Source organism: Sceloporus occidentalis, unplaced genomic scaffold, assembly GCF_023333645.1.
Source record: "Sceloporus occidentalis isolate IW3139 unplaced genomic scaffold, rSceOcc1.0.p SCAF_4, whole genome shotgun sequence".
Classification (NCBI taxonomy): Eukaryota; Metazoa; Chordata; class Lepidosauria; order Squamata; family Phrynosomatidae; genus Sceloporus; species Sceloporus occidentalis.
Genome location: NW_028316984.1, coordinates 153,224,711 through 153,250,342, shown reverse-complemented (window position 1 = coordinate 153,250,342; position 25,632 = coordinate 153,224,711). Strand labels below are relative to the sequence as shown.

Genomic DNA, 25,632 nt, shown 5'->3' with positions numbered 1-25,632 from the left:
CGCGACATCATAAGCATTAGAAGCGCCATTTTGGAGCTTCTTTTTTGCGGCATGGAGGAGCCATGCGGTTTGGACACTGGGGCTCCTCCGCACCGCAAATGACAGCACCGGCAGACCGCCAATTTCAGGCAGTCTGTAACGCGCCTTAGTCTCTGGATGGAGCAGCAGAAAACTTGGCTTGTGCCAACTGCATTCTCTTTCATGACTCCTCAATGAGTTGTTTCCTCACTCCACTATAAGGAGGAGGTCCATGATGATTAATGACTTTTTTCAGTCCCACACAGATGGTTTCCTTCACTGTAGGTGTGACTGTAAATATATGCGACCCTCCAATACTTGTCTTGTGTTTTTCCTTTTTCTTCCAGTGGGTTAACAATGTACTCATAAAACAAAATGGATAGTCTGTTTTTCCTTTTATCAGAATGTCTTAATAACAATGGAATATGAGACTGACTATTTACTAAACAAAAAAGAAATATGCAAAGACCTATCATGTGTGTTATGCCATTTAGCTGGGCCTTCAGAAATAAAGGGTGAGGTCACTCAGCTGCAAAAACAAGACATAACTCAGCAAAGTTATCAATATTGTTTTTGAAGAATAACTGTCAGAATCTTCTAGCCAGCACAGAAGACGGTGGGACTTGTAGTCAAAACAGTCACTTTTCCAAGCTCTGATAGCAGGTAGTTCAAAATCAGTTCTAAAAAGTGTTGCATCTCTCTTCCCTCTAAAGGTATGAATGAGGAGGGAGAGAAGGATGCAGCAATGATAAGATTTAGTGCTTTTTGTTTCACAGTGAAGTCTAACATAGTGATAGGAAAGAGGATGATAGGTACAGTTCAATTCAGCAAGTAACAATCCAGAGAGTATAAAGCACCTATGGCTGGAAAAAAAACCCTACTTTGGGAACAAGACAAAGTTAATGATAATTTAGGGCCAGTGGTTCAGCAGATTATCTTTGACCATTCTGTATCCATAGATACATTGAAGGTGCTGATTAGTTTTCATGAAAGGCTGTCATTCTCTTGCCATACTTTTAACATAATTACCCTCCTTCAACAGCTATTTTCACTGCATTCCGCTTAGACATAGACAATTGAGAAGCACATTTCCCTAAATGTGCAATTTTTGTCAGTATTGAATGATGATGTGGAAATGTAAAGTTCAACATCTTTTTGATAAGACCCTTTTTGTCATGCAGCTTTTGCCTGAATATTTTAGAACTAGATCTAATTCAAAGTCAGTGAGAAATGGTCAGATATCCTGAAAGAATAGGCAGCTGTAGAAAAGGTACAGAATGTGAGAAGAAAATAGACGGCAGCATAGTTTCCTCCTAAGCCATGTCCTTTTCTGTAAAGATGGGTGATCAAATTTATTGTACAAGTTTTCTGTAAGCTTGGATAATGTAACAACTATTGAGAAAGAAAGAAAGAAAGAAAGAAAGAAAGAAAGAAAGAAAGAAAGGAAGGAAGAAAGTCAAAATAATGAGTGACTTATCACTGTCCACACAGAACTGAATATGACCGCTGTGGCCTATAACAAAATGGTTCATGTTGAAAACACCCCTTTAGTGTTCTTAGAGCTTGGAATTAACTTGATGATTTTTTTTACTAGTGATTTCACTTTATTTTCCAGATTCTACATAACACTGGAGTTAAAAATATGTTTTAGTGAATTAGGTTGTTAGAATTTTGTTATGATTCATTAGAATAAGTGCTTCTTCTTCCATCACATTTAGTAAAACAGGAAAGCCTACTATCTCCCACAAAGAAATATAAGAACTGGAGGGAATGTGTCACATAGCTCTGTTATTAGTCAGTCTAATCTGTGTGATTTCTTTAACAGGAAACAGGGGGGAGTGAGGGGGAGAAAGAACACTGTCTGTAACTCAAGTCAGATAGCTGGGTTTATAGAGCAGAAGAAAAATGTGGAAAATAAGAAAAAAGAAGAGTGAAAAAGAATGGGGGGAAGTGAGTCTTGGGGAGGAACAGAGGTGGGAAAGAATGATTTGTTTGCATAGCAGCAAACCAAATAGTCATCAAGCACCTGCAGCCCTTTCAGAATGTCTTCCATGGGCCTATATGGAAGGAAATTCCCAGGGAATGGGAAATCACAATCCCCTCTTTATTGATTATATTATTTACTGATTTCTTTGACATATTATTGTCTAAAAAGCACTGCTATATTATTTGATATAAGCTGCAATGAATCCCTTCACAGTTTTTTGTGTATTACTTACACAGTGCTGGACTCATGGATAATTCAAGTGCTGGCATCATGAATAATTTTTCTCAAGGCCATCCACCTTAGTTTCTTTCAGTCTTCAGTCCTCTCTCTCTTTCTCTCTTACTCCCCTCATCTTTTTCATTCTGCTTTTCAACCACCACTGTCTTCTCTTCCTTCTTCCTACCCACTTCTTTATTTATATGGTCAAAGTATCATGGATGCAGAGAAGAGTAAGTTTATTAGATACATAATCATTAAAACTGCAGATATAAATATACACATGTACACAAATACATTTACATACTATTTAATAATTAAATCCTGCCACTACGATATATATGTTTTTTTCTTTGAATTTTACTTACGTTGGGAGAAGAGTTAATACAAGGAATGTAGATTATTATTATGGAATATAGTTATATTTAGTAAGGATAATAACAATTAAAAGAGAGATGTTAGGGAATTTATTTAAATTAATAACTAGTGAATATGTTGGAAGTCTTATTTTTACTTTTTTACTTTTTTATTTATTTCTTTTTCTGCTTTTTAACTAGGGAGGGAAGGGAAGGAACTGATCCTTAAATATGTGTTGTATGTCTGTTTTTATTACTTTTTGGTTATTTTTACCCTTTTTACTTGTGTGTGTGTGTGTGTGCAGTTGCAACAGATTATATTTAGGATCCCTCTTCCTGAATCCATAGCCTATGCTATACCACTGATCTTTGCAGATTAGATTTCTTATTTGGTAATGAGGAGACACAACAGATGTAGTGATTGTGCCTTTGCTCAAAGAATTTCAAAAAAATTAGATTAAGAATAATTTCTTATTAAGCTATAACAAACCAGGCCCATTTATGCTTTTGAAAATGTTTTTGATGTTAAGCAGTTCCTGGACTGGGGTGTTTTGTTGGCTATTTAAAAGGTGAATTGTCATTTCCAGATGCTTCAAGTCAACTTATTTTCACCACGGAGTGCAGTTGGGGGGTGGGGTGATCCAGGGAGTCTGAAAATTACTGGAAGCTGCTTTCGGTCCCATCATGAGAGAAACATGAGTTATAAATTAAATAAATAAACAATAAATAAATAAATAAAGTGTAAATGTCATACTTTGCCCAACCCTGCCATTCCTTCTTTGCTATTTTTTGTGTACTGTATTTTCTGGCGTATAAGACTACTTTTTAACCCAGGAAAATCTTCTCAAAAGTTGGGGGTCGTCTTATACGCCGGGTGTCATCTTATAGGGCAGGTGCTGAAACTTCCGAGCCAGACTGGAGAATCTGAGGTCGCTGCATATAGTGGGGGGAGCTCAAAAATGGCCATAGATGCATCCCTGCTGTATGCGGTGATCATATGAAAGCAGCTACCACTCTGATAGTCTTGGAGACAGGGAGATCTGGGCAGGCAGGGAGAGCTGACCAGTCCAAGCAGGCTTTGTATACAAGGTTTCCTGCTAACTACCTACATGTCATAAGCATTTGAATTAAAATTACCATATTGAAATCAAATCTGATGTTTTTTTAATTTTTATTTGGTGTGTGTTGGAAGAGGGGTAGTCTTATATGGGGAGTATATCCCAAACTCCATATTTTAACTGGAAAAGTTGGGGGTCGTCTTATACGCCCAGTCGTCTTATACGCCGGAAAATACGGTATTTCCTATAAACCTATTACCTTCCTCTTATGTATACATGGTGTCATTATGCCAATATACACATTAGCACTCACCACTGAGAAGTGGGTAATCCTTTCATATGAATGTTATTTCAGAAAATCTTGGTTATGTACTCTGTATCAACTGTTACACTGGAAGAACAACTCAGTTGTTATATACATATATGAATTGAGCATCCTTTCTGGAGGAAGAAAATTATAAAGATAACTATTATATTTAATGTTGCTATATTTTTTATATTGAGAATTATATTCCTGTCACATGCTCATATATGAAGCATAAAGTATTGCCAAATATTATATAAACGTGTCTAAGTGGTTGGTATGAGCCCATGTATTTTCCCCCAATAGATATTTTGATTTACACCTTTTCTAGCTTCATTCTCCTCCCTGAGATTAGGCTACATTTACATTTTCATAGCATCCAGCTGCTCTACTTTCATGATTTATCCTCATCCAGTATAATTAAAGTATTTGTTCTGGGCTTACAGGAAATTTTAGTGGCCTATATTTCTACACTGTGGCTCTCCCATTTCCAAAATTTATTTTATTCATCAAGCTGCATCCAAACTCAGAGAAACAATTACTCCTAAAGTTGACCTCATGAATAAAGAACATAGCCAATTTGAATTTCTCTTGCCTTTATTTCCAATAGAGTTTTAAAATCAGTATGTTTCTTTTTAGCAGCTAGAATCTAATATATAAAACAGCATTAAATACTTCTGGGGGTCTTGTTTATTAAAACAAAATTAAGGACTTCTCAGTTTTCTTCTTAACACTTGTCCCTACGTGTTTCCAGGCTCCTTCATTTTCTCTAAAAACAAACAAAGATATATATATATATATATATATACAAAGGAAAGAAGAAGACATGTGCTTCCTGATCTGGACTGAAATGGGAAGATTTATTTGCTTAGCCCCCATGCAGCAATGTTCTTCATAGAATGTCAAACCCTTAAGGCCTAAAAGGCTAGTGTCCTCTTGCCTTCATTGGCCTTTATGTCTCTCTAGACCTTTGGCATGCAGTATGATTTGTTTTATTTCTTTTCCTCTATTGATTACATTCTGGTTTCTATTGTACAGTGTTGTACTGTATAATATTGTACAATGCATAATATTAAAAGATATAGCCATGTTAATCTGTAGAATTAATATGTAGAGAGATCTTCTAGCACCTTTGAGACTAACTGGGGGAAAAAGTTGGCAGCATGACCTTTCGTAGACTTCAGTCTACCGCCTCATCTGAGGTTCTGAGGAAGTAGACTGAAATCAACGAAAGCTCATGCTGCCAACTTCTTTCTTTCAGTTATTCTCAAAAGTGCTACAAGATCTCTCTATACAAGGCATAATATTTTATATTACTATTTGGAACTTGCTGCCATGAATTTCCCTGTAATCTTATATTCAATTTACTCTTGTTTCCACAAGGTGTGGGACCAGACTGTCTCAAAGACCATCTTTTTCTATATAAGTCTGTCCATTTTTTGAGATCCTAAGAAGATAATTTATTAGATTGTACACTAAATTTGGACTTGTAAAATAAATTAAGCTTTTTATTAAGACAAACACATCATATACACACACTGATTTCTCATTGTCTAGGCCCATAACATATATACTGAAATTTTATGTAATGAATCAAACATCATAGTCGAACTTCATATTCACCATAAGAAAAATCTCCAAGTGGCAATCATATAGATTAACAATGGAATAACAAATCTTACACATAATAATCAGTTAAGGAATTATATATATTGCCTAATAGGTATCCATGGAGAAAACCATACTTTCCCACAGGCATCTTAAATCAGTGGCATCTGTGATCTGTTTTTCATAAAAGACATTGCACCACAATCAAATGAAATTGATTCCAGACTGAAATTGAACCCAGACAAGATGGAGGTACTTGTTGTTGGGGCCCCTAATCCAGGTATGAGATATATCAACTGGTCCTGGACGGCTTGAGGGTGCTCCTGGATTCGTTGCTTCAGATTTCAACCCGGATAGATGCAACGGCCAGGAGTGCTTGTTATCAACTTCGGCTGATACACCAGCTGCATTCTTTCCTGGAGCCAGTGGACCTGGAAACTGTGGTGCATGCACTGGTAATCTCACAACTTGACTTCTGTAATGTGCTCTACATAGGGCTACCCTTGTGCCTAGTCCATAAACTTCAATTAGTCTAAAACATGGCATCTAGATTAGTCACTGGAAGATCTAGAGGTGGTCATATCACACCGGTTTTAAAATCTCTTCACTGGCTGCCCATTAGTTTCCAGGCACAGTACAAGGTGGTGATTACCTTTAAAGCCCTTCATGGTCTGGATCCAACCTACTTACAGGATTGTCCCTTCCATACAATCCACCCCACACACTTAGTGTCCAGTTTATAACAGTGATGTGTTAAGATTTCACTAGCCCCAGGCAACAATTGTACAATGGGTTTTGTTGTTCATCAGAGGGAAAAAATGTGAGACAAAAAGACAAAGGCACTTTCAAAGATGCCATTAATAAAATGTACCCATAGTGTCTAAGATCACAACCTTCATGCCATCCTCTATCCTGAGAACTAACTGTTTAAAGGATAAATTAGATTATGAAAATGGGACTAATGAAATTATTTTAGCCAGTAGTGGTAGTGGTAATACATTAATTCCCAATTTCTAACATTTAGCATTATCAAATTGAGCTTCATACATACAGTAACCATACAAGCTGTGGACTGAGATGAACAAATACCACTAAATTTTGTAAAGTTTTAGTCCCTGTGATCAAAGAATCTACTGATTGGCAATATGATGTTTACTATCTTTCCCAAAAAAAGTAACTTTGAAAATGGCTTGATCTTTCTAAAACAACAATAATGAAGAGGTGGGAAGAATAGAAAAATAAACTGCATGGCTCATGATGGTAATATAACAGCATAATTTGTGATGCTGTCACAGTTTCTTTTAACTTTCAATAAATTGTTATATTCCCTGTACTTATCAAAATGTTTGTCTTTATGCATACTTCCATCATTAAACATGAAGTGGTATTACTAGCTATGTGAATAGATGAAGCATTAGAGTATTAAGGCTGGGCTCAGCGTGTTTGGTTTATATATTTCTTTTTACAGCTTTCAATTAATGTCCCATAATACTGACATGACATTATTTTTCTCTAAACTTTACAACACCTTAATGCTGTGTTCATTTGGAGGCAAAACTATTATACAACATAATTAAATAAGTTTACGATGATCATAAATTATTTTTAAATTGGATTTGTTGGTGGCAAAAAAACATGGTGATGAAGGTTCTTAAAGTTGCAGAGAACTAACCTAGGTCAAAATCCTGTTGCAACATCATGCTAGAATAAAAATTTTATCATGAATAGTTGCATTTACTCTGGCATTGAGTAAGTGCAATTCCCAGCACAGATTATAACTCTGCAAGTAGCCCCATGGCCCTTTGTTTCACTTTGGATTTAACATGGATGATTTGCAGGCCATGGTGTCCATTGTGCAATCAGTGACACAACTCTTATCATCCAGCCTATATTGAATATATTTATTCTGCAATAAAACATTATGGGATTTTGGCTTTGTTCTTTAGAGATGTGCCATCATTTCCTTTTGCAGTGTACACTAGATTACTAATCTCTTTATATCTTTGTCATAGAATGACAGAATACATGTTCCAGCTTCCCAGCATCCTTCATGAATTGTGGATGCCTTAAACTGGACACAGTATTTCAGATGAGGCCTGACCATAGCAGAATAGAGTGGCACTATGTCAGGGGTGTGATAATCTTCCTCCCAATCATGTGAGTGAGACAATTTAACAATGGGAGGAGGACACTTGCCTCCCCTGTGTGATAATCTCCTATGTCTCTATTTTTGTCTTGATACTGTAGTAATTATTTGCCTTCATGAGGCTGCATCCAATGATGCCATTCCCTTACTCAGGAACTAGTGAGCGGGGGGGGGGGGGGGAGGGAAAAGAAAGAAATCCCACCCTTCCAACATGGTCAGATCCAGTTTTCAAAGAAGTAGCCATTCAAAGGCCAGTATCCCAATGGACTGCTGGCAGAACATAATTCTATGGCAGTATGGTGGTAGTCAGGAGGAAAAGGCTGCTCCTTGGCACACTTCCACCTTCCTGGCCACTAAAGTGTCCTTGCACACAGCAGCCTGGCAATGGGCTAAGGCAGCTCCTTCTCCTTCAGGTGCTCACGGACAGCTGGATAGTGCCTTCATGGCATTGTACAATTAAGGTTTAACTCCATGAAAATAAAATTATGCTTTGCTTCCTCAGTGTAGGATCTTACACATTTTAAAATAAATATGTAAATATAGTTTTAAAATACGTATCTCTATATATCAAATTCATAGTAAAATATGAATATAGCTAGAACACTCAATGGATACAACTCAATGTCAGACCATATAATATCAATAAGACTTCAGGATAAACCTATAAATATCACAATAATCCAGGTACATGCACCAACCACAAATGCAGATGAAGAGAAAATTGAGAGATTCTGTGATGTAGTCCAGGAAGAAATTGACAACAACCCATCACAAGATTTCAAACCAATCATTGGAGACTGGAATGCTAAAGTTGGCAACAAAGAAGAATCAAAAACAGTCAGAAGATTCAGATTAGGAACAAAAATTAAAGCAGGAGAGTGTCTGATAGAATTCTGTGAGACCAATAATCTATTCATTGCAAATACCTGCTTCATACAACCAGATAGGAGACTATGCACCTGGACATCACCAGATGGAAAACAAGCTAATTATTTTTGGAGTCAGTCTCACTTCTTAGGGAAGCATAGTTAGACAAGAGCACATTTCTGCTACTCTTTTGATTTAAAGCTAGACCCTAACAGGTGTGGCTTTGATGTTTTTGATATTTGAATTTTTTTCCCTTATCAAGGGCTGAAGCCTTGGGAAACTTAAATTATCCTACAATATTCACTTACAAAGTGCTGGTAATACATTGCATGGAATGAGAAAATAGCAAATTGTTCTGTCAATTGTCAGTGAGATATATGGATGATATCTTCCCTTTTCTTAAACTGCAGTTTTCTTCAGCTTCCACTGTCAATACTTTGATAGCACAGCCCTCTTTATCTCCTGGAGCTGTACAAGTCTGCCCAAATAGTCTTCTGTTTAAAATCCAGTGGCTGCTATCCAGTGTACAGTTAAGTCCCATTGATTGGAACAGGATTTATGTGTGCTTAACTGTGCATTGAATTGTGTTCTGTGCTTCCAATAGAGATATCCAACAAAATTATGGGATGAAGACAAGGTTTACCTTAGAAACAGAAAAGCATAGAAAGGATAGAAGGTGTCATGAAAAAAAGTTCATGTTGCTCTAGCAGCAGGCTTTAAAGGTTAGGGGTACAAACAAAACTCTCAACATTTTAACTGTAATCCTGCACACAAATAGGCTGCTTAACTTCTATTGACTTCAGTGAGATATAGCAATTTGCAAGTTCAGGGATTTTTTTTAACCTGTTTGTAATAGATTATTTGAATGGAAAACAAACTGCTATATATGTACATTGGTGAGATTAGATTAACTGAAGAGCCTGAAAAGAATAATATTGATATTTTTCATTTGTTTGGAGGAAAAGTGAAATGCCGTGTTTTCAGTCTGCTCAAGGTGAAAAGAAATAGTAGGAAAGAGCACCCACTGAGCTCCCTTCTCCCTTTGAATGTAAGAAATCTCCCACGGTTGTCTTAACAGGTTCACAATATTATTTTGGCAAAAGGGGGTGCTGCTGAAGAACGCAGGAGATCAAAGCAAACATGCTGTGCAGCATCAGAAAATACAAATATTTGTTTTAACTTTGATGCTAGATAGACAGATGAGAAAGCAGAATGACAAATTCATACAAAGGACCATTGGTTACAAAAATGACTTGAAATTATTTCCTATCCAGGTCTACAAGGAGACATAAACAATAGGAAATATCTAACTAATGGCAGAGAAAACTACAATGTTTAAAATATAAATATAGAAATGGGCAGGGGAGGGGAGAGGAGGAGGAGGGGAGAGGAGGCACTTTGTGCCTTCAAATCATTCCTGACATATGGGGACCCTAAGGCAAACCTATCATGGTTGTTGTTGTTGTTTAGGGCCTGATTTGTTCAGAGGAGGTTTGCCTTTGCTTTCTCCTGCAGTTGAGATCATGTGAATTGCACAAGATCACCAAGTGGGTTTCATGGCCAAGCTGGGAATCATTCTTGCCTAAAAAAATATATAGCTGGAAAAGCATCTGAGCAGATTTCTATTTATTTGATGTATACTCTACCCTTCAACAGGTTTCCAGGGCAACATACCACAAGTTAAAATTACAATAAACCACATTAATACAAGAATATTAAAATGGTTTGGTATTAAAGAGCAATATGAAAGTAGTCTGTGAAATTAAAAACAAAGGCTAAGCAGCTTTTTAAAGTGCAATTTAGAGAGGATCAAAATGCCCTAAATAACATAAGGGTAGGTACGCACCTCCCATCATGGCACTACCTTTCTGCAGTGGTGGGACTGAATGCTTGTATAAGGCAAGAAGCTATGCTGACGGCAGCAGTGCTGCTGGTAGGATCTCCCATGCTAGACAAGCTTTTGCTCAGGAGCCAGACTAAAAATGTCAAACACCTCCTGGACAGCTACAGTAGTTCAGGGTGACACTGGCAGAGGATCTTTCAGAAGCAAGAACAGTGGCACCTTAGCTAACACTTGTTAGTACTGTGCAAAAGGAAGCACAGTAAACCCCCTTTGAATGTCTTTTATCATGAAAACCTTATGATAAAATAGTCCAAAATGAAACAAGAAATAATGCCAGAAGATGGCATTACTGGGCCAGAAGGCACTTAACAAAAGATTGGAGTACAGTAGAGGACAACTGTGAGTAGTGATGTGGCTAATGGTGTAAATAGACTCAAGCCAGAAGTGCTCAGAAGTGAAAGGAAAGTCTAAAACTGTACAACACATATTATAGAACTGTAGAATGTGAGAAGCGTGCATCAGCAGAAGCTAAACTTAGTAAAACAAAATATGGAATGTATAAACATTGCAGAACTTGGAGAGAGTGCACAGGAATGGGGCATTTTGAGTCAGATAATTGCACAGTACATTACTCTGGAAGTGAAAATCTAAGAAGAAATGGGGCAATATTAAATAGCAGAGATATAGAAAAAGCTGTGAAAGGATACAATGTAAGGTCTAACCAAATAATATCAATAAGACTTCAGGGAAAACTGATCACTATAATAACAATCCAAATTTATGCTCCAACTACAGAGACAGAAGAACGATTGAAAGATACTGTGCTGGAGTTCAGGAAGTAATTGACCACACACCATTAACAAGTAGTCCTATTAATCATAGGTAGAAAACAGAGCAGAATCAAAGATTGTAAGATAATTTAGCATATGATCAAGAAATGAATCAGGAGAGTGACTGACTAAATTTTTCAATCAACACTTTGTTAATTATAAACACATTCTTCAACCAAGGAGACAACAGTTATACATGGACATCACTTGTTGGCCAGCAGACAAATCAAATAGACTACATAATTGGAAACAGAAGATGGAGAAGCTTCATTGTTTCAACAAAAACGAGACCAGGAGCAGATTGTGGCGCAGACCATGAACTGCTAATAACAAATATTAGAATAAAACTAAAGAAAAAACTAAATCAACCACTATGTTAAAATAGAAACTAAAGAACATTCTAGTAGAATGTAAACATAATGTAAAAATAGATTTGGACTATTAAGCATAATTGACCAGGAACCAGAATAACTGATCCAAACCTAGAGACACTGGCCCAAAACAGACAGGCAAGATAGAGCAGCTTTTGGCCACTTTAGGGACATGGCGTGCACATGACTTACACCCCAGGAGCGGCTGGAAGCTGGCCTAAGGCTGCCTAAGTTGGCCTGGGGCTGATGGGAAAAGGGGTGCAAAAAAGCATGCTGGTGGCCCATTTGGGACTTGCAATGACTGGGGGGGGGTGACCAGGGCTGGAGCAGTATCCAAGCTGGCCATGTGCTTTGTCTCATTGCCAGGGGCAATGCAAAAAGACATTATCTATAGCCAAAGGGAAAGAACCTCAATGGATGGCAGATGAAAGTCTTCAAGCAGTTAAAGACCGAAGAGAAGCAAAAGTAAAAAGTGATAGAAATACAGTCAGAACCCTGAATTCAACTGTTCAAGGACTTGTGTGCAGGGACAAAGAGAACTTGTATAATAATCAATGCAAAGAAACAGAAGATGTTATAGCAAACATAAACTGGATAATAGAACACACCAAAGAATTTCAAAAGAAAATCAGCCTGTGTTTTATAAGTTATAGCAAAGCCTTTGCTTGCATAGATCTTTAAGAACTATAGACTGTTCTTATAGTGATGTATATGTCAGAGTACAGTGCATTCTGGGCAGAAAATGTCATAGATGTGGCTATGGTCTGAAACTGGGACAAAGGTGAAAAGGTAACCTGAGTTCAGGTGGAAGACATAACGACTCAACATTTGGAGAGTCCTGAGTCACAGGAAGGTGATGACAGAGAGGCAGGAGGTAAAACCAGCAGGCTTCAATTCTGCAGAGTCACAACTGTCAGGCGACAGTAAACTGGGTAACATGCCAGTTGTGGAATGGACTCAAACTCCAGGAGGGGAAAGTGTATATGGGAGTGTGAGCTGAATGCTCGTGGTGGTGATGGTTGTAAATAGGAGTCTGGTGAAGCACTTTGACAGTCTGTTGTATATATTGGAACCAAGATTAAAACTTCTTTGTGAGTATTTTGTCATGCAATTTTATTAATAATGTCAGTATTTTATTGATTGTATCTTTGTATTTGTATTTTGTATTTATTTTACTGGATGCAATCCCACCTCGATCCGCAGGGAGAGGCGGGAAATTTAATTTTATTTATTTATTTATTTATTTATTTATTTATTATTACTCAGTGGTCCAGCAGTTTTTTTGCCTACATGCATCTGCATGGGAGGAATTTTTCTCTGCAGCCTCCACAGAGCTTCAAGCTGAGACCTTCCCATGGCATTCCTGTTCCAATCATGTCTTTTGCATGCTGCATGCTGAATCCTAATTTTACATGCCGCAACAGGATGTGTCTCAACATTTGATTATCTTGATATGTAACCTATACTCGGGAAAAGAGGCTACAATCAAAACAGAAAATGGAGAAATGCAATGGACATATCATGAGAACACATGCCTCATTACGAAAGACAATAATGCTTGGTAAGATAGAAGGCGGCAGGAAAAGAGGAAGACTGCATTATGGATGGATATCCTTGGGCAAATCACACTCTCTCAGCCTCAGATGAAGGCAGTGTCAAACCCCCTATGAGCAAATCTTGCCAAGAAAACCCTATCATAGCTTCACCTTAAGGTCTCCATAAATCAGAACTGACTTAAAGGCACACAACAACAAAGACTCAATCAAGGAAGCCATGGCCCTGAGTTTGCAAGACCTGAGCAAGGTTGTTAATCATAGGGTTACTAGGAGGTTTCTCATTCATAGAGTCACCATAAGTCAGAGTTGTCTTGGTGGCAGTTAACAACAACAACAGCAAGGAACCATATTAGGTGCACCAGAATATTGTGGGTGCACTATGCTGGAATAGGCAATGGGAGCAAAAGGAAAATCATCATGGCTATTGTGTCCATGAAGGTCTTCTTTTCTCACCATTGCAAGACCATGAAAAAATATAACATCATTTACCAACAGGATTCCAGTCCAAGCATCCCTGGGGACAGCAGATATAGTGCTTCCAGTAGACCATTTCCCCTACAGCAACTTGTTGCATTAATAGAGTCTTCAAATCAAATGTATCAAAATATGGATATTTTTGAGAGCCAGTGTGTTGTAGTAGTTTGAGTGCTGGACTGGACTAAGGGAGGCCAGGATTCAAATCCCCACTCAGCCATGGATACATTCTGGGAGGACTTGGGTCAGTTATACTCTCCCAGCCTAAGAAGAACACAATGACAGACTTCTACATAAGATTTGCCAAGAAATGACCATAAGTTAGAGTTGATCTGAAGGCGCATACTATCAGGAAGGAACTGTAAGCATCAGTGTTTGTTTGTTTTATAGTGTTTATTTTAACCACATAAATGCACACAGTTCAAAACATGTACCTAAATGTGGAAAAACAGTGAAGAGAAAAATGGATAAAATGTATAGGGAAAAGGCAATAAATATTTAAAATATGTTTAGAAGCATGTACACAGGAAAAGAGAAATTCAGAACTAGGGATGTAAACATTTTCACCTATCTCAATGCTTTACATAAAATGTTTAGATCCCTGGATGTCAGACAAATAGAGGCATCTGAGGAAAGGTCTGCAATGCAAATTTTATGCGTCCTTATTCTTAGCAGAAATTAAGAATTGATGCATTGGGGAGAATGAGAATTTAAAATAAGGAATAAAACAAGTAATAAACTAAACATTTAACATTTTGAAAAGGCTTTGAAAATAGAAAGGGACTTTGTTATCGGAATGAAGTAAACGAGCTTGGTGATCAGTGGAGGATGTTCCACAGTTTCGGGCAACCACCGAGAGGGCCTTTTCATGGATACAAATCCAGTGTATCTATCTATGTAGGGACACTTGGAGCAGAGAGCTGGAGGAAGATTTCAAGACATAAACAAGAATACATACAAAAAAGTGATCCTTAAGTGGCTCAAACACTATAGAATGTTTTACAGGGTAAGAACAACATTTTAGATTAAGCTCAAGAAAGAATTAGAAAGTCATGAAGAAGTACTGCAAAAAAAATTATCATAACAACCAGTTCCAGTTGCAGCCATATTCTTTAACATCTGAAATTTCTGGATTGCATTCAAAAGGGCATGCTGGTCCCAACCCATGAAAAACGTTTGAGATCAAAACCAGCACATTGAATTAAGCCTGGAAATGAAACCAGAGCAAGTGCAGTTGGTGATGCACAGGCATAAGGTGATCAATAAAGCCCAACCCCATTAATAGCATCACAGCTGCAGTTTGGACTAATTGCAGTTGCCAAGCCATCTTCAAAGACAGCTTCACAAATAGCACATTACAGTAGTATAATCCTGGGGTTACCAGGGCATGGATAAGAACATGAAAAATAATGATTCCTTGCAAGAGTCATGAGCATTATCACATTCAGACAAGATTAAAAAAACCCAACACTGACTATTTTTCTCCATATGAAGTAAACAGCACAATCCAGACCCCATTTCAAACACATTGATCATAAGAACATAACAGTAGTTTTGTTAGATTAGCCCCATTCATATATTATGTTTACAATACAAACAAGACTCTGGAAAAACACAGATTCAGGCATAAATGTAACTTTCTCATATTAGATGTCAGTCAGATGCATACTGTCTCAGAACTGGAAGCTTTCATTTGATTTCAGAAACATGACTAATCATCACTGAAAGCATCACTGAGCAAAATATGTTCCCATTACTTTAGCAGGGCAACTTTTTTTCTTGAAATAGCAGTGATAAGGTCATAAACATGTCTTGTTTCTGTTGCTGTGTGCCTTCATGTAGTTTCTGACTTACAGTGACCCTAAGGCAAACCTGTCACAAGATTTGTTCAGAGGAGATCTGCATAAACATTACAATGTGTTTATTGTTACTCACAGAGTGTTAGGCACCAGTGTTCTGGGTGCTTCTGGCTGCATGTACATTGCTGAATTAATGCTGTTTGACACCACTTTAACTGCCACAGCTCAATGTTAGGGATTTCTGGGATTTATACTTTTGTGAGACATTTAGCCTATCAGAGAGCTCTGGTGCCACAAAAACCTACAAATCCCAGGATTCTATAGGATGGGGCTGTGACATTTAAAATGATGTCAAACTGCATTAGTGCTGCAATGTGGCAGCAGCCTCTGAGTATATGCAGAATATTTTTTTTGCATATTGAATCTTCTCCCCCACATCATTCTCTATTAAGAAACTATGGCGGGATACAGATGGGCAAAAAGGGGTGTATTCATGACGTCATGAAGGTAGAGCCTTCAGACGGGCCTTACCTGAATGCCGCCATGAACACGCCCCCCGCACGCCCCAAGCGGGAAGAGGCGGCATTAAAAAGGTGCTGCTTTTCTCCGCTTCTTTTCCGTTTGATGCGCAGCTGCGCACCTCTGTCTGTAAGCTGCTGCACCGGTACGTCAGAATTGCTATGCCGCTAATTTAAGTTGCCCATTTAAAAGCTCCGTGTCTGCTGCGTCGCATAATGAGTCGGGGTCCTGGAACATGCGCAGTTTGCAGTCAGGCTTTAATTGCAGCGTCAGCTGCCATGCAGGTGTGGAAGCTGCAGCACAGCTGCAGCGCATTTTAAGACTCGTAACCCTAACCCTAACCCTAACCCTAATCCTAACCCTAGAGCAACATGTACGCATGCGCTGCTTGGAAAGTTTGGACTTTAAAGTGAGCCCCTACACACATTCCTGTGCCATTTTCACCTAACAATAAAAACCGCTAAAACTGTAAATATTTACATATGTACAAGGGAGGTGATGGGGGATGGCAGGGGGACAGCGGTGGCAGCGGCGACAGCTGTGGCTGCGCATTGCAGATTCAGCAGGAGCGCGGGGACCAAAGGAGAGGAGGCATCCATGATGCTGGTGACACTGGCAAAGTGCAAGCGGACAAGGATGCCAACACCAGCTGATCACCAGCTGGCAGGAGACCACCATTGTTCTTGGGCAGAGCGGGGGGGAAAGTTTTAAAGGGGCTTGGGCACTTTAAATGTGTCCATAGGCTTTCTGCCGCCGCTGCTTAGCGCTGCAGCTGCGCAGCTGCGCATCCGCCAGCCGGCAAAGGAAAAAAAAAAGCCCTGTTTTTGGCTGCCCGTGAGGAAGCTGCCTCTCTCTTTGCAGCATCCTCCGAGGTGGCGGTTTGGAAACTGCGGGTCAGAAACGGCCCCAGGTGAGGCGTCTTCACTGCCCCCCATGTGGAAGCCCCATCTCCTGAGCCACGCCCCCGGGGCGGGCGGTCTGGAGGCTCCGTATTCTGCAGAATACACCTCCAAGACGTCTTCCCCTGCCCGTCTGTATCCCGCCATAGCCTACAAAGATCAGTGTTAGAGCATGCATTTTCACCATTTTATTCAATGGGACATACATTTGAGTATGTAGCAGATTTTTTAAAACAGAAAATGATAATTTCTTGTAATAGAAAATGATAGGAAGAGATAGAAGGCTTTGGATGTAGTAGCTGTGTCTTTTGGCTCCAAGATCCAGGCTTACCAAGACCCTCAAGGTTGTGATCCACTGAAAAAGAGAGTAGGTGAAAAGCAAAATGAGAGAAAGGAGGAGTGGCAAAGGGAAGAGAGCTAGACAGAGAGAAGACAAGAGAAGGAAATGGAGGGGGTGAGTGCAAGTGGGCTGCCATTTTTAAACAATAACAACAACATCACTGCCACCACTTATGAAGAACATCATTGGATCTGATTAAAGATTTTTTAAAGCCAATTTTCTATTTGCACTGCGGGAAGTCAGTTACCAGTATGAAACCTTTGGAGAACATGGATGTGATTGTGTTCCTTGCATGTTTTGTAGTGCCACAAGCAAGGGAAAAGATTGCCTAAAGGTGAAGCTGAAGGCTTTCATGGTCAGCATCCATAGTTTTTTGTGAGTTTTTCGAGCTATGCACAGGGTCAGAATGCACAGGGAAGCCATTGAAATCCATAAACACCTGGACAATTTCAACAGGAAAGAAGAAACTCTTAAAGTAAACAAAGTTTGGCTCCCAGTCCTGAAAAACACTAAAATCAGGACCCAGCAAATGCAAATGAAAACCAGCCAGGGTGAAGGGGATTCCCAGCAGACAATGGATCATTAAGTAAATGGTCACTCTGTAGACCTTGCCATTCAACAACAGAACAACATACGGATTAACATGAAACTCACCTCCTCTCAACCAACAGTATATATACACCACTCCCTTCCATTTCAGCCAAGATTCGAAGGGATGAGAAATCTAAAAAGACTGTTGAAAGTAAGAAGAAAGCTGTACAAAGAATTGAAGAGCAGTTGATGAAGCTAAATAATAATAATAATAATAATAATAATAATAATAATAATAATATTTTCCATTTCTCCCAGGTGGATTGAAGTGGGATTACAACTTGATAAAAATATACAAAACCCATCAATACAATACAATACAATAAAAAGCAATAAGCTTCATCAAAGCTAATTAGACTAAACTAGTTCTATCTGAATGATGGTGGGGTAGAATTGTTCCAGTCTTAGTCAGGTAGGATGGGACAGTGTTTCTTAGATGAGGTCAGGTGGGTAGGCTCATTGGAAGAGATCCGTCTTGACTGCCCCCCTGAAAACCTCCAAGGAGGCAGCCAGACGGATTTCCTCTGGGAGACTGTTCCACAGTTTAGGAGCTATTGCAGAGGAAGCTCATTGGGAAGTTGAGACCAGCCTGGTTTTTTGTATTTCCAGCTGGTACTTCCCAGATATTCTGACAGTGCAGGGCGGATTGTGTAGGGAGCGGCGTTCCCGCAAGTAACTTGGGCCCAAGCCATATAGGGCTTTATATTATTATTATTAACTTTATTTATAACGTGCCGCAAATCTACACGGCGCTGTACAAAACAAACCATTATTATAGGTAATAACCAACACTTTGTACTGTGCCAGGAAACTAATCAGCAGCTAATGAAGATCTTTTAAGATTGGTGTTATATAGTCAGCAAACCAACAAAAGTCCCTACCAAAAAACCTCAGATGTAAGAACAAAAAAACCAAACTAAAGGGTTTATCAAAGAAAATAATGTGTGTAAAATATAACCCACTTCCAATTACCAAAAGACACCTCTGTACAGAAATAAGGGATAAAATAAACACTGGAGTAGAGAGTCCAGTATAATTTTAAAAAGGGTATAAATACCCCACTGAAAAATGAGCAATTGCAAAAAATATATAAAATATCCAAACTCAAGGCTAGCGTTATCTGACCCTGGAACAGGAAAGTCAATAAAGTTTCTCAAAGGGTAACAATACCCCACTAAAAGTAGTGCAATTGCAAAAATAAAATCTTAAAATGATATTTAAAAACTCAAGGCCAGACGCATTTCGACCTCAGTCTTCCTCAGTGGCCTATAACCATTTAAAATATATTGTATCTGCTCATCAACTCACACAATATGTTTCTACTCAATTCAAAAGCAACAATGGCTCTAAAGGATGATTAAGTTTCATTTACAAAAAAAAAAGTTGAATTAAAATTGAAACTGTAACTTTTTCCCCTTGGGATTTTTGAGGTACATTAGTGAGTAGAGAATTTTTTTGAGTGAAAGAGATTGGAATTTATATGTGGAATGTCTGAAAAGAGCAGAAGGAGATTTAATGAGAATAGGATATAAAGAGTGCAAACTCGGATACATTTTTGCAAGGAATGGCCAGATTTATAGTTATTATGTTGTTTTGTACACTGATATAAGTATAAATTGACTGGTATTTAGTTGCTATTAATAGTGGTTAGAAATAATTTGCTTATGTTTAAGTTAGAGGAAGTAATGATGATATATAGCATTATATACTTGTAGCAGATATAACTTGGAAGTCATTTTAATGTATTTTAATGTTTTGTTTGTTTAGTATGGGTTTTATTCTGTGAGGTCTTTTTTGTTCTGTTCTGTTTGTTTTTATTTGCTTATGATATTTTAAAAAAAATAAAAAGAAAAAAAATGTCATTCTGCCCCCTTCCCATCGATCACTTGGAAGAGATGCCCCATCTCTGTATTTTTGACAGGAAGGAAGGGAATGTGGGAGACTACTGCTCCTTCCTTGCCCTCCACTTTCTCAGAATTATACTCAAATGTTTCCTCCCATTATTCAGTTCTGAGCTTCATTGATAGGAAGTGTGACACTCATGTCAACAGAGTTTACTGTCATGAAAGTGTCCATGAGGAATGCACTTATTTGGGACTAAGTCCCTTGCTCTTAGCAAAATCTCTTCTGAATGAGTATATACACAGGGTTAAAATGTTTGCTGCAGTGTAGCTATAGGGCAGACGATCAACTGCTTCTTGTTGTTTCCCTTTCCTCAATCAGAGAGTTCCCTTTCCTTTTCATATCAAAAAAGGGTGTTGGGAGCAGGGAGACTAGCACTGCAAGTGGTATTGCAGACTGAAATCTTTTGTGGTAGCCTTTTGAACACAATAGCATCGTACAGTATTCTGTTCATGCTGCTGTCACACTGGAGTGACAGCTGACCTTAATCATCACACAGTTGTACAAGAGGTGTGAATTTTGGTCAGATCCCAGGCAGGGAAGCAATAGGCATGCTGGCATTGAGAAGCATGAGGCTCACATTGGTGACTACACTGCTACATTATTTGGAGCTTTCACCCCTATATTTGTCCAACATCTCAGCACTAAAAATAGAAATGATATGTGGCCTGCATCATCCAAAATGAAAGAGGCAAATGTCAGAATGGAACATCTGAACTGTCGCTCTGAAAACCTTTTCAGAGTAATAAAAATTCATTGAAGATTTTCCCAGTGCTCCTTAATACATACACCTTTGATATTATATTCACTCAGTATGCATCAGTCAAAGTAGACCCTTTGTGATCTTGTTATGTCCACTAAACTGATGTGACGACATTTCTCCTTTCTTGTTTCTGGACATCCTGCTAGTTTTCCCAAGACAATTACTGCAGAAAGTATTTCGATCACTGTGAAGTTGAAGGCATTCATGGCCAGAACCCGTAGTTTTTTATGGGGATTTCGGACTATGTAGCCATGATCTGGATGAGTTTATTTCTGACATTTTGCCAGCATCTGTGGCTGGCATTTTCAGAGATTGCTGGCATGGGAGTGACTAAGAAAATTCAGCAAATGCTGTGCTCAGCGAAGGACAGGAGAGACCCTCTCACAGCCATAGGAGTTTACCACATACTGTGTACAAGTCTATATAGGGACTACCAAACACAGTGTTGGAACACAAATCAGTGAACATGAGAGACATTGCAGACTGGGTGAGCCAGAAAAATCAGCAGTAGCAGAACACGTTATAAACCATCCTGGGCATAGAATACTATGTGAAAACACTGAAATTCTGGACCATGCCAACAACTATCAGGTCAGAATACACAGGGAAGCCATTGAAATCTACAAACACCAAGACAACTTCAACAGGAAAGAAGAAATCCTTAAAGTAAACAAAGTTTGGCTACCAGTCCTGAAAAACACCGAAATCAAAACCCAGCCCATGCAAATAAAAACCACCCATGGTCAAGGATTTCCCAGCAGACAATAGATAATTAATTAAATAATTGAGGCCTTGCCATTCAACAACAGATCAACACAGAGATTAACATGCAAACCACCTCTCTCAACACACACACACACACACAAACACCACTCACTCCCATGCCAGCATTCTCTGAAGATGTGAGCCATAGATGCTGGTGAAACGTCAGGAATAAACTCTTCCAGAGCACAGCTACATTGTCTGAAAACCCCACAAAAAACCTATTTTGATCTCACCTGCAGAAACCCTAGAGCTCCTGTTCTATTTAAAGAAGGTGAGTTGTCCAGTGATTACCAACTATTAATTTGGGTTAGGAAAGACCCTGGGGTATTATTAGCTAGAATGTCCACAATAGAATGTGCACCTATGCTAAAGGTTTTAATTCTCCACAGTTTCTCTTTAGTCACATACCATGGATGGAAACATTCTGTCCACTGCCACCATTTCTTTAAACAGAAGATCTGTGAGAAACATCTGGGTTGTTATCATTCCAAAGCTATTTCCAGAATCTTCCAATACAATGAGCTTTTATGAGACAAAGACCCAGCAACAGATACTGGAGGCTGCAGAGAGATTTTTCTTCCTCTCTCATAACACAGGAACCTGTGGTCATTCAAGTAAGCTGAAAGCTGGGAGATTCTGGACAGGTAAAAGTGCTTGTTCACATAGTGTATAGTTTAACTTTGTTATTGTTGTGTGCCTTGAAGTCATTTCCAACTTATGGTGTCTCTAAGGCAAGCCTATTGTGGGGTTTTCTTGGCAAGATTTGTGCAGAGGAGATTACCCATTGCCTTCCCCTGAGGCTGAGCGCATTTGACTTGCCCAAGGTCACCCAGTAGGTTTCATGGTTGATCTGAAAATTGATCCCTGGTCTCCTGAGTTCTAGTCCAACATGCAAACCACTATGCCATGCTGGCTCTGGTGACAAACACATTAGATTCCTTTAAAGAGGGGAAGGCAGAATAATTCCTGGTGGTTAAGGCTATCAGTCTGTCATAATATGCCTTGGAGTCAGATAAATCCCAAACCAAATCAGTTAACTTTTCAAGTGGCTTGGCTATAATAGTGACCTGGTCATTCAGAAGGCATTTGCATTTACTCAGAGTTCCATTGTTTGCATACACTCATGAAGCACTACCTAATAATTCACTTTAAATAAGAAGAAGTGCAGCTCATGAACTTTAAATACACCAGATGCTAGTAGCTCACACATTACAATTGGGAAGTTTCTGTTCCTGACTCCCTCCAAGCTTCTTGTGTACACAGCCTTCCAGAACAAAGTAGATACTTTAGCCAAGGTGCAGGCTGATACCAACAAATACATATGCAAAAGCTTTCTTGGATGAGCTTTTCAGTAAGACCACACCAAAGTCTTTTCCCTGGAGTTACAGAAACTTGGAACTAGCATTGCCAGAAAAAGCAACTGTTATCAAGCTATATGCAATGAATATCAACTGTACTGGTATTTCCCACTTTAGATGCAACAGGAAACTCTAGCTTTAACAGGCCAGGATTATATCACTGATGCTGGTGCACATAGGGAAGAAACATGGGGAGGTGGAAGGTAAGATTGTGTAGGGCTGCTATTGGTTCCTGGATGGCTAAACCAGGGATTATTAAATCAAGAACTTCCTCAAAGCTTTATCATGCAAACCAATTCATCCTATAATAATTCTGATAAATCAAGAATATTGTATTATTTCTGTTGTTGTTAAATATGCTGGAACACAATACATTTTCCAGTTTTCTGTTACTCAGGATATGAATGAGAAGATAATGATGATGACAACAATGATGATGATTATGATATTTATTTAATAGCATAAAATGTTGCCAGAGTTTGTGCAGCTGTGGTTAAAATCCATCAGACAATGACATCCACAATAAGCTAGTACCAATCTTGCCCTACCACACTGGAGTTTAAAAGAATATTTTAATTACTGTTTTCAATCTGTGTTTTTACCTTGTTTTTAGCCTGTTTTTACCTTGCTTTTACCCTTTTTTATTCTGTATACCTCTTTTACCTGTGCTGGTGTATGACAGTAATAAAGATGAACTGAACTAATATTTATTTATATCCCATTTTCCCCAAAACATTGGGTGTCTTGTCTTTTTTAGATTGTAAGCCTGAGGGCAGGGAAATGCTTAATTCACACATTGTAAGCTGCTCTGATAGCCTTGGCTGAAGAGCGGGGTATAAATAACTAAATATTATTATTATTATTTTAAAAAAACATTCAAAAGTAAGCATTAAAACAGAATTAAACTATTACAGCATTAATGAAATTATTACAGTTTTGCAGTAAAGGATGAATTTACACATCAAATTATCAGGGGAACCCTAGTGCAGTTCAGAGGTTTGAGCATAATTTATGGCAGGCACTCTTTTCAAGGTCTTTTGGCCTTACTGTTGGCCTCTTTGAACCAGTGTGACACAAGGCAAGACGTGCCTGCAGTGTTACTTCATACAGAAAGATCAGCATTTCTGGGAAAACCTGCCTTTCTGTACTAATCTTCCCATTAAGAAATCCTCACAAATGTCCAAAACCCTGCAGGGAGCCATGAAAGACAATCTGAAAACAATGGCCAATATAGGAAATTTTGCTCTGGATTAAAAGGGGGAGAGTCAAAATTCCTTTGTTACCCACATATATGAAATTTGACCCTTTGCTTCTTTAAAGTAAAAACAAAGTCTCCCAATCAATTACAGAAAATCCTGTGAAGTATACATTTTGAAGCATTTCAAAAATCCTTTCAAAATCCTACAATCACAGTAAAAGGAACACAGATCAGAAAAAAAGGGGACAGGGGAAATTAATTTAGCCTTCTGTTTTTTAACCCCAAAGAAGAAACAGAACAATTACATTTGCATAACAAGGTTACTGCCTGCTTTTGCACAAGTAAAAAAGTACTCAGGGCAGCAATATATTTTTTCTTGTATAATTAGCACACATAAAAAAGCGTGTCAGTCTAGAAAGGCAGCATTTTTCTTATCACTAAAAACAATGTTCTATAACTTCACTATTTCTCTCCTTCCACATGACTGCTAAATGAGGTCCTCTTGACCTTTCTGAAATGTATGCATTTTTGTAGCTGGATTAATTAGACTTTGACCCACTCAATGAGGGTAAAGAACTTTTGCCAGTAAGTGCTGACAGAAGAGAAAAAAAGAGAGGAAAAAAGATCATCTGAGATAGAGCTCTCTGCATGTCACAGTTTACTTGCATGCCCTATTGGCATTTTATTTCTCATTCTACAGGTTTGCAGATAAATAGTGAATGGTAACATGATAGTCAAAGAAACGAGTCTGAAGATTCTTCACTAATTCGCTAAGGGTTGCTTTCCCAGCTTCTGTGTTGGCCAGATGCATAGTGAGAGAAAGGTGCGGTTTGCATTAAAATAATTAAATGATAATTTATATTCTCCCAAGAAATGTATACCTATCCCTGAAGTGATCTCAGAGTAACATGCAAAAGAGCACAAAATAATAGTGAAGTATTGTTGCTGTTAACTGCCCTCAAGCTGACCCCAACTCAAGATGGCAGTGTGAATGAAACATCACCAAGCCCCTTTGTCCTCCACTGCTCTGCTTAGGTCCTGCAAACTTGGGCATGTGACCTCCCTGATCAAGTGTCTCCATCTGGCATGTAGTCTTCTTGTCTTTCTGCTAACCTTCTTAGCATTATTGTCTTACAAAACACTTTATCTAACATTTTAAAAAATAAAATTGGAAAAATAAAGTTTGGCGCAAGGCAAATCTTTTTGGGGAAGATATTCCAAAGGCAGGGTAACACCACTGGAAGGGCTTTCTCTCTGATTAACACCTACCTTACTTTCAATGGAAGGGATACTCAGAGATGTTATAGGTAGATCTCAGTGGATAGGCAACTGGATGCAGAAGAAGTTCATTTTGCAGATACCTGGACTTCTGCTGTCAAGTCTATAATTTAAACTAAGTGCCATCCTTTTAAACTGAGCCTGGAAGCAAATGAAGGGTCAAGAAAATAATCTCAAAATAGATGTAATATGATCCCAGAAAATCAAATGTCAGTTCTCCTACGGTGTGTCAGAGGCATAGACACTAGTAGCATATGTATGTTGTACTTTCAACCTCTATCTGATTACAAAGTGAAACTTCTTTTAAAGAGAAGTCTGTTCTAATGCCACGCAGCAGGATTAATTTATTTGATTTTTGTTTTCGTGCAAGAATGATAAAAGTGAAGATATTACAACCCTAAAATCTTTACATCATGTTAGGTGTTACCATCTTAATGAGGGCAGAAAAGCCAAAACTCTGTGGCTGTATTCCAAGAGAAAGGAGAGAGAGTTGGTTATTATTCTTCTGCCAATGCTAATTCTTGTCTAAGGAATTAAGAGTGGAGAGCTGTAACTGAGAGAGTTCAGTTGTGCTGATGTACAAAAC

General features: G+C 38.5%; 1 long non-coding RNA gene across 1 annotated transcript; it reads right to left on the bottom strand.

Annotated features, from left to right (window-relative positions):
* Nucleotides 1-17,077: 17,077 nt before the first annotated feature.
* LOC149314872 (uncharacterized) lies at nucleotides 17,078-25,113 on the bottom strand. Its single transcript, XR_016281142.1, has 3 exons — nucleotides 25,038-25,113; nucleotides 17,846-17,924; nucleotides 17,078-17,206 (listed from the first exon to the last, which is right to left on the bottom strand). It is a non-coding gene; the product is annotated as an uncharacterized LOC149314872 (long non-coding RNA).
* Nucleotides 25,114-25,632: the final 519 nt, after the last annotated feature.